The sequence below is a fragment of the Mirounga leonina genome, unplaced genomic scaffold, assembly GCF_011800145.1.
Source record: "Mirounga leonina isolate KUSES-001 unplaced genomic scaffold, KU_Mleo_1.0 Mir_199, whole genome shotgun sequence".
Taxonomy (NCBI): Eukaryota; Metazoa; Chordata; class Mammalia; order Carnivora; family Phocidae; genus Mirounga; species Mirounga leonina.
In genome coordinates this window covers 11,956,238-11,972,245 of record NW_023270498.1, presented here as the reverse complement: position 1 = coordinate 11,972,245, position 16,008 = coordinate 11,956,238, and positions in this window count along the sequence as shown.

The window sequence follows — 16,008 nt, the reverse complement described above, 5'->3', positions numbered from 1 at the left end:
AGTTAATTCTGCAGCCTTTAGGGATCTCTGGGATGTTCTCCTGAGGAAAATTTGAATGGACCACCAAATCAAGAACCTCTTCAAAGGACACATACCATCCTGAGTTAATGCCTGTGAAATGAATTGCTACTGTGGAGATTAAGTGCAAGTAGAATGAAACATACCTGTATCTATTTTTAGGGACTCTAGGAGTTCACTTATTTCAGTAACCACTGTTCGTGTATAATCTTGAGTGGAAAATGAACATGGCCTCTCAGTAGGAAGCAGAGCTCAGTTGGAATGGTGTCTCTTGTGACTGTAATTAAAAAATCAGAAACACATTGTCTCCTTGTTGAATACAATGGATGAATTATTACATTGAAATTAAAGGGCTAAATCTCTAGCCACACAGGCAAATAAAGCCACTGTAAGGATCTTTCCATGTAAACGCAGAAGTACACAGCTCATTTCAATGCCATGTTCTATTCTTAGAGTTAAAGCTGTTACAGAGTTGGAAATTAAGAGAGGGAGGAAAGAGGTACTCAGAAGAAGTTTCAAGTATCTCTTTAAAAAATGTCAATCAATTCAACAGATATATGATTAAATTGTAATAAGGGTCAAAACCCAGAAAGGAAGGTTCCTTAGTGATTTCTTCGAATATCTCCTTCCTTTTACAGAAAAGAAGATTCTGAGTAGAAAGATTAATTGACTAGCTAAAAGTCACACAGTGAGGGAAAAGCAGCTCCTGCCTGAGCCCTCTGCCCCATTTCCACAGCCTTAAATGTCAGATACCCATATCAGATCCTCCCTAGTGTGATGCTGTTGACTGGCTTCTAAAACCAAGTAGCCCTTAGTCCCAGGCTCTGGGTATTGTATCCCCAAAACTACATGGAGTGTTCAATCTGAAATATGTCAGGGTTTTCAATTATGTTATTTTTAAAAATTTTATTTATTTATTTGAGAGAGAGGGCACACACGAGTGGGGGCAGCAGGGGGAGGCAGAGGGAGAGGGAGAGAATCCCAAGCATACTCCCCACTGAGCACAGAGACTGGTCCGGGGTTGGGGGGCTCCATCCCAGGATCTTGAGATCATTACCTGAGCCGAAATCAGAGTCAGATGCTCAACAGACTAAGCCACCCAGGTACCACATGTTATTTTTATTAGTGCATGATAGCTTTTTTATTCTAAGACTCCCTTTTCCAAACGCAAAATAATTTTATATATAAACACACCCATTTTGGGAAAATATTATGCTAGTTTCCAAAGCTTTAGTAGTAAGAATTAACCAGTGTCCTAGAATCCTTTGTGGAAAGAAGCAAGGCATAAATACCTAAGTTATCTAAACATTTAATTAGTTGTATCTGAGGAGCTACTTCCAGGTGAAGTACTCTTTTTACAACTTTTTAAATAATAAGAAATGTTGTTAACATTCTTTTTTTTTTAAGATTTTATTTATTTATTTGAGACAGAGAGAATGAGAGACAGAGAGCATGAGAGGAGGAGGGTCAGAGGGAGAAGCAGACTCCCTGCCAAGCAGGGAGCCCGATGCGGGACTCGATCCTGGGACTCCAGGATCATGACCTGAGCCGAAGGCAGTCGCCCAACCAACTGAGCCACCCAGGTGCCCCTGTTGTTAACATTCTTATGCTACTCTGCTTTAGTCAGATGGATAAGGAGAATCATGAGCCACCTTCCCAAAGCGTGTAACCATAAGGGAAGCCCAGAGGAAGGGAAGGATTCCTGGGATAGTGATGTGTTGACCAATATGGAAAGCCAGCAAACATGTGTTTGCTCTATCTTACAGGCCAACTCTGATGGGTGGTGACTGCCCAGTGCTGTGCTGAGAATGATTCTGACAGCAGGAAAGAAGTCTTGGTCAATTAGAGATGGGGGAGTGACTAGGTATCCATGAAGTGTGGCCTCAGGACGCAGGCAAAGACAGGGAGCTGTAACCAGAGGCAGGACGGATGTCCGGGAGGCACAGCCCTCTGAGTCAAAGGACCACACTCTTTTCTTTTCAGAAGTGATCAGGAGACCAGAGAGTTTACATAAGAAAGCTAGAGAGCAGGTGAACTTAAAGAGTAAGTGAAAGTTCTGCCCTGAATAATTCCATATAAATTCTTTTATCTTCTCCCCTCTCTCCTTCCCTTCCTCTGTCTCTTCCTTCCTGCTTCCCTTCACCTCTTTATTTATCATAAAAAAAGTATTTCTATAATCATCTTGTTCTCAAAGATATGAAATTGCTTATAAAGATAACAAAAATTATGTAACAGAAAATTAGGCTGGAGGGGCAGGCAGGAGGAGGAAAGGAAGGTAGAGATGAAGAGACAGTAGAAGTATAATAGAAATGAAGATAGTGATATGGCTACCTTGTATTAAATGTTGGCTTTGGGGCGCCTGGGTGGCTCAGTCGTTAAGCGTCTGCCTTCGGCTCAGGTCATGATCCCAGGGTCCTGGGATCAAGCCCCGCATCGGGCTCCCTGCTCCGCGGGAAGCCTGCTTCTCCCTCTCCCGCTCCCCCTGCTTGTGTTCCCTCTCTCGCTGTGTCTCTCTCTGTCAAATAAATAAATAAAAATCTTAAAAAAAAAAAAAATGTTGGCGGGGCGCCTGGGTGGCTCAGACGTTAAGCATCTGCCTTCAGCTCAGGTCATGATCCCGGGGTCCTGGGATCGAGCCCCATATCGGGCTCCCTGGTCCACGAGAAGCCTGCTTCTCCCCCTCCCACTCTCCCTGCTTGTGTTCCCTCTCTCGCTGTGTCTCTCTCTGTCAAATAAACAAAATCTTAAAAAAAAAAAAAAGAAATTAAAAAAAAAAATGTTGGCTTCACACTGGCATGAGGTAATTTACATGTATTAGCTCATTCAGTCCTCAGAACATCCCTGTAAGGAAGTACGATTGTTACTCCATTTTATAGATGGAGAAACTGTGACACAGAAGAATCTTACAGCTACTAAGTGACAGAATTAGGACTCAAGCAAACCCCACCCTGGAGCTCTTTTCCATCAGCCCTGCTGTCTCTTTTGAAATAGGGGCAGGTTTGTAGCCACAATGTGGTATCTATGGTTCCATACTTTCTTGTACAGGCAAGCCCAGAGTTTACTCTCATCCTTCAGGGTAAAGAGAGCAAGAGCCTTGAAGAGACTCCTAGCCAGAAGGCCCCCATTGCTGTGTTCGCAGAAGAGGTGAGGCTGCCTGGACATCTGGCTGGATGCAGACTTCTTGGAGTAAGCAGGTACTTGGGATCCCAGGCTCTCCTCCTACCTGGTGGCCAAGGCTTTCCATCTCCAACCTGCTAAGTCTCACTAGCCTGCTGCTGGGAGCTAACATGTGAGTCAGCACCTCTCAGGTGCCTTTTCCTCCATCTCCATCCCACTAAAGGATGTACAGGGATCAATGCCAAGTGTAGGCTGTTTGAAAAAGTTATGTATGATTCAAGTGGATGACAAAGAATATAAATGACATAATTTGTCCCTTCATCCTTTGGGTTGATTTTATGACAAAATTCAAACTATATGTTAACAACATTTCTTATTATTTAAAAAGTTGTAAGGAATAGTCAGACAAGAACATTTATAAACTATTTGGCTCCATACAAATTTAGAATGCTGTGGGATTTTTTTTTTTTTAAGGCACATCTGAGTGCTGAGGAGATTATGGTCTAAAAGAGAAAGACAGGAAAATCATACATTATAAAACAAATGCAAAACTGAGAAACAAAGACCTTGGACTTAGGTAGATACTGCGATACTGCAAATTTGAAAAGCTTAGTTCTAAGAGAGTCAATAAGTCCCTCTTAAAATGGGTTAATATGGTGGCCAGAGCCACACAAGTGGGTATAACTTGAATTTGGACTTCAAAGGACAGTTGTGAGTTGGGAGCTGAGAATAACCATCCTTACTGGCCCCCATCAGACCTGAAAGCTTAGTGCTTCCTCCCAAGTTTCTCTTGAGACTTCAGTGAACCTATTCAACACCTCTAAGGAATCCACAGTGCTTCTGTGAAAGTGATGGTTCTCATAGACACAATTCACCACAGCTCCTTCTAAAATGGGTAGGATGGGAGAAGAGATTGCAGCATGGGAAGAGCCTGCCCCCAGGTTCTCTGGAACAGACTGCCCAGCTTAGCTAGAGCCCAAAGTATACCACTGTGGTTAATGAGGTGACTTTAGAGGCAGCCAGACAGCAATTTAACCTTCATACCTGCCACTCACTGGGAGGGTGACTGGGGACAATTTCTTTAAGCCCCATGAGTTCTTACCTACTCAGAGGACTTTTGTGAGGATTATATGAGCTGATTTATGTATGACATAATAAATGGAAGCTATAGGGTGTTACACGCAACTAAAGAATCCTTGAACACTGTATGAAAAACTAATCATGTACTTTATGCTGGCCAATTGAACATAATAATTGAAAAATAAATAAATAAATAAATACACACAATACATACAATAACCCAGAAAAAAAATAAATGGAAGCTATAGCTGTTTTTATTTCTCATTTACTTGAATTTCTTGAATAGATGCTTTCATTTTTCACATTGTTGCTTTAAATGTTTGCATAGATGTTAGTAACCACTAATTATATAACACAGGGCCATATATAAAATCCTATAAATTAGTAGAGGATTAAAAAAATTAAAGAACATTCATTGCTGATGGCCAAAGTTAGAAAGTAAATTTAAAACAAAACAACAGAATATGAGATATAGTAAGACGACTGCAGAAAGAGCAAATATTACTTATACAACAAATGCGAATGGGCCAAATTAACTTACTTAAAGTCAGGTATTCTCAGATTATATTAAAAAATATAGTCCAACATTTATAAGGAGACACATTAAAAAAACAACTGAGGAATATAAAAAAATAAGTGGCAATATTAAAACCAGAACAAATAAAAGTCAAGCATAAATTAAAAGTGGAAAAAATTACTTGTCAAAACATGAAATGCAAATTTTAAAACTGCCATAAAACTCATATTCATACTGGGAGGCTTTTAACAAATGTAATTAGTTATTTCAGAAACAGAAAAAGACATATATGGTTATATCTGAGTAATACAATTAGTAGTTTGTTTATGTAAGGGTCAGAAAACATTTTCTGTAAAAGCCAGATAGCAAATATTTTAGGTTTTCCATGCCATGTATAGTCTTTTGTGCATATTCTTCTGTGTGTGTGTATGTGTGTTTTAACAATCCTTTAACGGTGTAAAAGGCATAATTATAATTAGCTCAAGGTACATACAAAAACAGGCCATAATTTGCTAAGCCTTAGTTTATATTTATATAAAGGTATTTATACATTTCATATCATATTTAATGTTACATGTATTAATTACATTATAGGTATAATTTCCTACCAATGCTCCCCTTCCCCCAGATAATACATGGACCATCTACAAAAATTGACTAAATACAGTAGACATAAAAGAAATCTTAAAAATTTCCTATATCAAGTGATCCGTGGATCCCTGGGGGGTTCACAAGATCCTTTTGGGGGTCCGTGAGGCCAAACCTATTTTCATAATAATATATGATTTTATTTGCTTGTTTCACTCTCAGTCTCTCATGTGGATACAGTGAAGTTTTCTAAAAGCTTCATGATATATCACATCTCAACAGATTGAATGCAGAAGCAGACATGAGGATCCAGCTGTCTTCTATTGAGCCAGACACTGAGATTTGCAAAAATGTAAAACAATGCTACTTATTTTTTGTTTTGAAAAACAACCATTTTCCATCAAAATATGTTGAATATGTTAAGATGTCATAAGTATATTATTGCTATTCTTAAAATAGTGTACATATATATGAAATTTCTGTTTCTAATATTATAAATATTGATAGATATAAACCATGTAAAGCAAAGCTCCTTGAGGGTCCCCTATAATTTTTAAGAATGTAAAGAGCTTCTGAGACCAAAGAGTTAGAGAACTGCAGTTCTAGAGAATAGTGGTACAGACCATATTCTTCTACTACAATACAATGTATTTTAGACATTTACTGAGTATATTTAGTCCTTGATGGTGGACTAGCCTAGACCTGAAACTTCCTAAAAAGCCAACCACCTCTTCTCACTACTAGACTGTCATGTGCCTAAGGAAAATAAAATACACCCAGGGCAAATGACATCAGCTCTCTGCAGTCAGGAACTACACACATATCCAGTAAGATTAGTCTACATATAATAGGGCAGGGTCTAAGCTTCAGCTAAAACAAAATGTCTAACTGGGCTGCAGGAATGGAACTGGGACAATAGTGAATAGCTAACAAGGGATAAACCAGTTACATTAATTCAAGATGGGAAAGCGAAACCAAATGAGAAGGCTTCATTTCATTTTTAAGTGGATTAAGTGATTCCCCAACAACTGTGCAAATGATGTTAACTTTCATTTCAGATTTCAAAGAAGATATATTTACTTTAAGACCAAAAGCAGCTTTTTAAATAATGAAAAAAAAAAAAAAAGAAAAGAAAAGGTCTGCTTATCTCCAAGCAGTTTAATGACTTGGGAAAGTGGTAGAAAGGTGTAAAAAAAAATGCATTACTTATGGATTTCATTTTTTATTTTGTAAGTAGCCTCTTTTTGATGTATGAAATATGTTCAGAAAAGTATACAAGTCAAAATGTACAGCTTGTGAATTTTCACAAAGTGAACACAGCTGAGTAAATACCACTCAGAGCAAGAAATGGAACAGTGCCATCATCCACGAAACCCTTCCAGACACTATACCCTCTCCTCCCTGACCATTATCTTTACTTCTAACACCACAGATTGGCTCTTCTCTTTTAGACATTTATATACATGAAAATCATTTATTACGTAGTCTTTTGTATCTGACATTTCTGCCTAACATCATGTTTGGGAAATTCACATACATGGGTAGGTGTGGTGGTAATTTATTTGTTTTCATTGTTGTTGAGTATTTCGTTATATGAATTCCACAATTTGTGTATCCATTCTACTTTTTCATGGCCGGTGTAATTTTTTTTCTAGCTTTTGGCTGTTATAGCTGTTACAGATTCTGTCAAGGCCATTCTTCTGCATGATTTTTTGGTGCATACTTCAGGATTTCTGTTGGGTATATGTCTGTACATGGAATTGTTGGGTCATATGCATATTTAACATTAGTAGATACTTTCAATTTCCCAAGTGATTACAACAATTTACACTCCAGACAGCAGCTTATGAGAATTCTAGTTGCTCTTCCTCAACATTTTGGTTTAAGTTTTTTAATGTTAGCCGTTCTGATAGTGATGCAGCATCATTTTATCATGGCTTTATCTTCCGTTTCCCTTATGTTTGAGGTTGAACACTTTTGAAGATATTTATTGGCAAATATACTTACTTAATCTTCTTTTGAGAAGAGAATGTTCCTATTCCTTCTCAGTGCCTTTTTTTTTTAAAGGAAATTAGTGTTTTTCATTACTTAGTACGTTTTAAAATCTGTGTTTTCTGTATTTTTCTTATTGATTTGTAGTTCTTCATGTAAATACTAGATAGGAGTCTATCATTATATATACACATTACAGATACTCTAGCCATCCATGGTTTGACTTTTTACTCGCTTAAGTGTATCTTTTGATATATAGTTCTTATTAATAATGGTTCTTACACTCTAACCTACCATTTTTTTCTTTTATGTACTGCTTTTTTTATGTTCTATTTAAGAAAACTTTGCTTTCCTGAGATAAAAAATAATCTATGTTATTTTTTAGAAGCTGCATTGTTTTACCTTTCACATTTCAACAAGCAATCTAACTGTTATTGATCTTTTTGTTTTTTATGGTGCAAGGTAGTGATCAAGAATCATTTTCTTTTTCCACTAGGAAATCCAATTGACCAGGTATCATTTATTGAAAAGACTGTTCTTTCACTCCGAAATGCACCCTTTATCATAAATCAGGTATCCATATGTAGATGGGTCTCCTAGATTCTCTATTCATTTCCATCAGTCTACTTTCCTAACCTTGCACCAGTATCACACTGTTTTAATTATTATTCCTTTATAATAATTTTTAATATATGTTAGTGTAAGTCCTTTAATTTTATTTTTCTTCTAGAATGTCTGGGCTAATCTTGGTCCAATATTTGTCACTCTACTGCATTTCCATTTAAATATTAGAATTAGTCAATTCTCATTGAAATAAAAGGCTGCTGAGATTTTGATTAGGATTGTATTGAATCTATACATCAATTTGGGAACAAGTGACATCTTTAAAATAACACCTCTTTCTGATGCACGAAGAGTACCTTTATTCCATTTATTTAGGTATTCTTTTCCTTTTTCTCAATAATGTTTTGTGATTTACTATTTGGAGGTTTTTCATACCTTTTATTAAATTTATTCCTAATAGTTGATGTTTAATGATGTCATGTACGTGTTAACTTTGTCTTTGAATTAAATTTTCCACTTGCTTATTTAGGAATTGTTTATTTTAAAATACTATTAATTTTTTAATATTGTATCCAGCAAGCTTACAGCATTCACTTATCTAGATTTTCTATATTTCTTTGTCTAAAAATAAGTTTTATTTCTTCCCTTCCAGTTCTTATACCTTTTTTTTTTTTAATCTTACCTTCTTACACTAACTAGAATATTTAGGAAAATGTTGAATAGAAGTGGTGATAGGAGTATCCTTGTTCTATTTTTAGTCCTGGGGGAAAACATTGAATATTTTACCATTAAATTTAATATTTACTGTAAGTTTTTTGCAGATTAAAGAAAAACAATTACAGAAGTTCCCTTCTGTTTCTAGACTGCTAAGAATTTTTTCCAACTAATAATCATAAATGGTTATTAAATTTGATCCACTTACAGAGATGATAATATTATATTCGGAATATGATAAGTACATCAGTTATACATTAAATGAACCTGTAGTGCTGGGATAAAACTTCTGACTCATGATCTATTTCCCTTTTTAAGTATAGCATGTTCACCACCTCGCTAGTATTTTTAGTGAGATTTTGCCACTATATTCATGATAGACATTGGCCCACATTTTCCTCTCTTGTAAACGTCCTTTCAGGTTTTTGTATTAAGGTTATGTTGGCCTTATAAAATGACTTGGAAGTGTCCTCTCTTTTTCTATTTCCCATTTTTGTAAAATCTGGATAAATTCACTGGTGATGCCATCTGGACCTTAAATTTGCTTGTAGGAAAGTTTTAAATTACAGATTCAATTTCTTTAATAGAGATAGAATTATGCAGATTTTCTTTTTTGTGACAATTTCACAGAGTTGTGTTTTTCTACTTTTCAAATTTTATTGGCTGGCAAAGAAAATAATATCCTCTTTATCTTTGTAATTTCAATAGGATCTAGTATTGCCTCTCCCCTCTCCTTTTATCTCTGACACTGGTAATTTGTATTTTCTCTCAATCTTGCCAAAGCTTTATACATTTTATTAATTTACTAGACTTTTGATATTCTTCTTTATTGAATGTTTTCTAGTTTATTAATTTCTATTTCTTTCTTCCTTCTACTTTTCCCCTCTCCTTCTCCTTTCTTCTTTATTGATTTAGGTTTTTAGTTGACTAATATATGCCAATAAGTAAGGTATACATTTCCTTCTAAGAACATGTTAGCCGTATTTCACAAATTTTATGTCATGGTTGCATTATCATTCACTTCATTTCCAAATATTACTTAACTTCCACTTGGGTTTCTTTTTTGAATCATGGATCATTTATAATTTTATTGCTTAATTTCCAAAAATTAGGAATTTTCTAGTTATTTTTTTATATTTATATGTCATTTGATTTCATTGTATTCAGAGAACATTTCATAGAAGAGCTCATTGCTATGAAATCTTTTGACCACTGCTATGACCCAAGTAGATTTTAGTGAATGTTACAGGTGTACTTGAAAAGAGTGCATCCGTTGGTTGCAGTGTTTTGTAAATGTCAATTTCTTCAAGATTGTTAATTGTGTTCTTCAAATATTCTATATCTTTACTGGCTTTTTTGTCTTTTCTTCCTGTCAGTTACTGAGATGTATAGATTGTCAATTTCTCTAAGTCCTAAAAGTTTTTTAAATTTTACTTTATATATTTGAGGTTATTATATGCTCATACATTTAGAATTATTTTATCTTCCTGGTGACTTGATCCTTGCATCATTATCAAATATATCTCTATCTCTAATAACACTTCTTGTCTTAAAGGCTGCTTGGTCTGCTAATAGTATAACTACATTAGCTTTCTTCTGATTAGTGTTTACATAATATTTTGCTTATCCTTTACCTTCAAACACTCTGTATTCTTATATTTCATGTAATTCCATTGACCACAGTTCTGCCTTTAATATGGTTACTTCATATAATTTAATTCTGCAGGTAATTGAGTTTCCCCCTTGTCTGAAAATCTTTGTATTTCAATGACAGTGTTTAGTCAACTTCCATCTGATGCAATTACTGATATATTTGGGTTTAAATCCCCTTTCTTACTATTTGTTTCCTATTTATCCATTTGTTCAATGTTTCTTTTAATCTTTTCTTTTTACTTCTTCTGGATTAGCATATATTTTATATTTTACATTTCCCTCTTTATTAGCCTATTTGTTATGTATTCTTCCCCTTTTCCTTTAGTGCTTGAAGTGGGGTTGATAATGTTCCCTCAAAATTCACGTCCACCCAGAACCTCAGAATGTCTCCTTATTTGAATATGGTGTCTTTGCAGTTGTAATTCAACCATGAGGTCACACTGGATCAGGTTGGGTCCCAAATCCAATGACTGGTGTCCTTCAAGAAGAGGAGAAGACACAGAGAGACACAAGGAAAGAACACCATATGACAATTGGAGGCACATATTGGAATGATACGGCTATAAGCTAAGAGACATCAAGGATTGCCAAGAGCCACAAGAAGCTGGAAGAGACAAGGAAGGATTCTCCCCTACAGCCTTCAAAGGGAACTTGACCCTGCCAACACCTTACTTTGGTCTTCTAGCTCCCAGAACTGTGTGAGAATTAATTTCTGTTGTTTTAAGCCACCCAGTTTGTGGTAATTTATTATGGCAGCCCCAGGAAACTAATACAGTGTTTACCCTAGATGTTAAGAAATGTAACTGACTTAGTCCAACATAAATTGGTGCTGTTACCAAATATATGAGGGGATCTTAGAGCATTTTAACTACACTCACCCCAGTTATGCCTTTAATGCTGTTGTTTTGCATATTTTAGTTCTGCATCTATTGTTTACTCAAAGATATTTAGATTTACCCAAATATTGACCTTTTCTGTTACACTACAAAGAACAATCTTCCTGAATTTCCATGCTTCCAACTTGGATCATTTTCTTTCTGTCCCCAAATTCCCTTTACTAATCTATTTAGTGAATTAGTTCAGTTGGTTGTGAGGTTGCATGTGTATGTGTGTGTGAAAATGACTTTAATTTACATTTATTTTTTCTAATATTTTATTACAGTTTTTTCAAATATGCAGCAAAGTTGAAAGAATTTTATAGTGTAAATGTGTATACATACCATGTAGATTCTTCCATTAATATTTTACTATACTTGCTTTATCAGTATCACACATCTGTTCATTTACATCCTCATCTAATCACTAATCCATTTTTTGGGTGCATTTAAAAGTAAACTGCATACATCAGTATAGTAACCTCCAAATATTTCAGCATATTTATCTTACAGTTTTTTATTTGTTCATAATTTATATTTTCTTTTGATGTAAAATTTACATGCAATGAAGTGCTAAATCTTAAGTGTAAATTCACTGAGTTTTGACAAATACATACACCTGTGTAATCCAAAGAAAATTCCCTTCTGCTCTTTCTCAGTCAACCCCTGTCCCTGCCCTTCCAGAGTCAACTACTTCTGATTTTTACACCATAGATTAGTTTTGTCTGTTCTAGAATTTACAGCTTTTTGTGTAAGGCTCCTTTTACTCAGCCTACTTTTTTTGAGACTCCTTCATGGTTTTTTATGTGTACTTTTCTTTTATATTGCTCAGTAGTGTCTTACTGTACGAGCGTACCATAGTTTGTTTACCCATTTCTAGTGTTGGACACCTGACTTGTCTAGTTTAGGGCCATTATAAATATAGCTGCTGTAAACACTCTTGTACAAGTCTTATTTTATGCATATGTATTTTCATTGTTTATGAGCAAAATACCTAGGGGTGGAATTATGTATATTTACTTTTACAAAAAACCTTTCAAAATTTTTCAAAACTTGTTGTACCATTTTTTTTAAAAGATTTTATTTATTTATTTGAGAGAGAGAGAGAAAGTGAGCATGAGTGGGGGAAAGGGCAAAGGGACAAGCAGACTCCCTACTGAATGTAGAGCCCAACGTGGGGCTCAGTTGCAGGACCCTGAGATCATGACCTGAACTGAAGTCAGACACTTAACCGATTGAGCCCCTGAGGTGCCCCCAAAATTGTTGTACCATTTTACATCCCTGCCAGCAATGTTTAAGAGATCCAGTCACTCTGCAGCCTCACCAACATTTGGTATTGTCATTCCCTCTATTTTTTAGTCATTCTGGTGGATTTATTATAGTATCTCATGGTTTCAGTTTGCTTTAACATGATGACCAATGATATTGAGTACTTTTTCTTTTGTTTATTGGCCATTTGTGTTCTTTTTTTGTTAAATGTATGTTTAAATCATTGGCCATTTGTTTCTGACTGTGATATTTGTCTTTTTATTATTGGGCTATCAGAATTCTTTATATAATCCTGGATACCAGTCCTGTCTCTGGTATATTTAGTACAAATATCATCTCCCCTCCATGGCATATTTACTTATTTTTATAGTGTCTTTTGATAGCAGACCATTTTAATTTAATTTAATTTTGATGAAACCTAATTTATCATTTTTTTGTGGATATTGAATTCTGTGACCTAAGAAATATTTGTCTATCTCTAAGTGACCAAAATATTTGCTTATGTTTTCCCTTAAAAGCATGTGGCTTTTGTCTTTAGGTCTGTGATCCATCTTAAATTATTTTTGTGTATGGTATGAGGTAGAAATTAAGGCTCAAGTTTTCCTCATGCATATCTATTTACTGTCACACCATTTGTTAAAAAGACTTTCCTTTCCCCATCAAATTGCCTTGCTGTCATTATCAAAACTCAAGTGACCATTTAAGTATGGTTATATTTCTGAGCTATCTAGTATGCTGCTTGATGAATTTGTCAACCACTCTGTCAGTGCCGCTCATCTTGATTACTATAGCTTTATAATCTTGAAATAGAGTAAATCCTCCAACTTTGTTCTTCTTTTCAAGATTGCTTTTGGTATTCTCGCCCTGTTTTCTATTTCTTATCTTTAGCATCATCCTCATCTTTTCTTTTATTTCCTTTGGATTTACTTTGATCTTTTTCTACCTTCTTAAATTGAAATTTTAGGTCATTGATTTTAGATTTTTCTTCTTTTCTAATATAAACATTTAAAGCAATTAAAAGCAATAAAAAAGAAAAAAGAAAAAATCCCTCTTAGCACTGCTTTAGGTGCATTCCACAAACTTTGATATGCCATATATCATTCAGTTCAAAATATTTTCTAATTTATCTCATTATATAAATTTTTTTCATGGATTATTTGGAACTATGTTGTTTGATTTTCAATACTTGAGGTTTCCATAATATTTTATTGCTACTGATTTCTAATGGTGGACAAAGAACACACTCTGTATGATAAATCCTTTGAAATTCTTTGAGTTTTGTTTTATGGTGGAGCATGTGGTCTAGTTTGGTGAATGCACCCATGTGCACTTTTCTTTAAGTTACTCCTCTTTCCAAAAGGGAAGTCTGTGTTATCCAGTTTTTCCAGTTGTTCTCAGCAGGAGGGCTGGTGCCTGATGCAAACTAACCTGCCATAGACAAGGAGTGGAATTCTGAATGCTTAATTTGAAAGGGCCAAAAATAACAGACTCCAGATATTTATGTTTGCTTTAAGTTTTAAGGCTTTTGAATAAAGTTAGGCATGAAAAGGTCTTATTTATTTTTTACATTTCGGGGGTTTTTGTTATTAATTTGAAATGAAACTTTCTATCATTTTAAGTAAATTCTTATGAAGTATTTAAAACTCAAGCAGGAAATGATCGATTCTTCGAATGGTGTGTAAGAATGTACAAAGTAAACTTTTACATTGCTGTTATATATATACATTTTCTCCAGTAGTATGTCCACAATCTGGACTCCATCTCCAAAAGTGATAATTAATTTTTAGGAATAATTTTTTTCAAACATTCTCCATCGTTTGTACTACAATTTTAGGCTTCCAGCCTTATTCCAGGTTCTCCCAATGAAAAGGAAATCAAAATCATTAGTTCTTGGTTGTTACCACTTGATCAACCTGAAGATTCTAATAAATTGAAGGTCAAAGAACAAATGTCTGCCTTTTGTCATGCTCTGTCAACCTATTCTTGAATAACTTGGTTTTTGCAATCCTGGATAAGGAAATCCACAAATTAATACATTGCATAAATAACTTCTATAAATGGAGCAACTGTGCTATTTAAAATATTAATCCCTTCAAAGTGGCCTTTATGAGAAAAAAAACCATATGAGATCAAATATTGTTATTATTTCATGATCTTTAAAGTCTCTTTCAGTTCTGTGACTCCAACTCTAAAATTCTGTTTCTGATATAAGTCCACTTTAATTAAAGCCTGAATATGAATCTACATATAGAAATTAGAGAGTCATACTCTTTTAGGTAGAGTCATTTCATCTGTTTTTCATAGCACTGATTCTTAATTTAAAATATTTATTCCTCTGTATGTTTTTTGAAGTTGTAAATGCATTTGCCAAATTCCTGTGAATTGCAGATAACAGTGACCTTAGGGTAACATCTGATGTGGCACTCTTATCTAACTAATTAGATGTTTTTTTGCCAAAGTCTTTTAAATGAAAGGAGACATAAAACAAGCTTATGAGACTCATTTTTGAATTCATGTCCACTTATAATTTCAGCTCTGCATTTCTATCTAAAATGAGAGCGCAGTTGAAGTAGTGTTTATATGATGATCATCCTATAATTTGTTTGCATCTTGAATATTCTCTCTCATTTTCGCTTTTTTACAGCTTTTCTTTTTGACCTCCCAGTGACATGAAATCAGCCACAGCTTTTTCTTAGCCTGGCTGGTTCTCCAAAAGAAAGAATGAATTATTTACATTGGGTATTAGAAAGTCAAGTCATTTGTCTAGAGTGCCCCCCTCCCTCTCAGTTCTCTCTTCATGCCTCTGTAATTTTAGCTAGAGGAGAAAGTCCAATTATACAAACATTTCTTGGATCCCTGAGTGGAATTTATCACGTATCTTATTCCCTCACAGGATATACAACTACATTTGTCAGACAGCAACAGATCTTCATGAAAGAAACTCCTGATACACAGACATTTGGAAGTCACCTGGAGTTAAGGAGTCTTTCTCTGGACTAACTCTTTTCATGGTACAATAAAACATCTGCCTTAGAGACAGTTTTACCTGGAAGAATGCATATTATTGGTTCCTTGCCTGTCATTTACTCTGATGGGAAGAGAAGGCGTGGTCATTTTGTGAAGGACCAAATATTTCAATAAACTCAGCTAAAACAACCTTCCAAGCTTTTTCAGATTTCCCCTTTGGTGATTGCAGGGAAGGGTGTGAAATCTGTCGTATTCGAAGCTCCACAAGGCCATTCCAGTAGTCAGCATGGGAGTGGGGATGGGACTTTAGTCTAACCTTTGGATTTCCTGGCTGATTCTTTTCAAATTGACTCGGGAGGTTAATTTTCCAAGGAGGACCCATACATTCTTGGAACGATTTCCTCAGATATTTTTAAAGTGTGATTCATAGCCTTTCTCTTATTTCAGATTTAACACAGGGAATTGTTTTTTCCCTCCTTCCCTCTTTCTCTCTCTCCCTCTCTCTCACTCTGTAGCTTTGCCGTATCTTATCTACAGTCCAGGGTTCTAAGAAATCGATGCCAAGTTAGAATTTTCCTCAAAACACTTTCTTTTGTGATGTATATCCCCAATCAGCTACATACAAAATATTTTTGTTCATCTATGGACAAACCT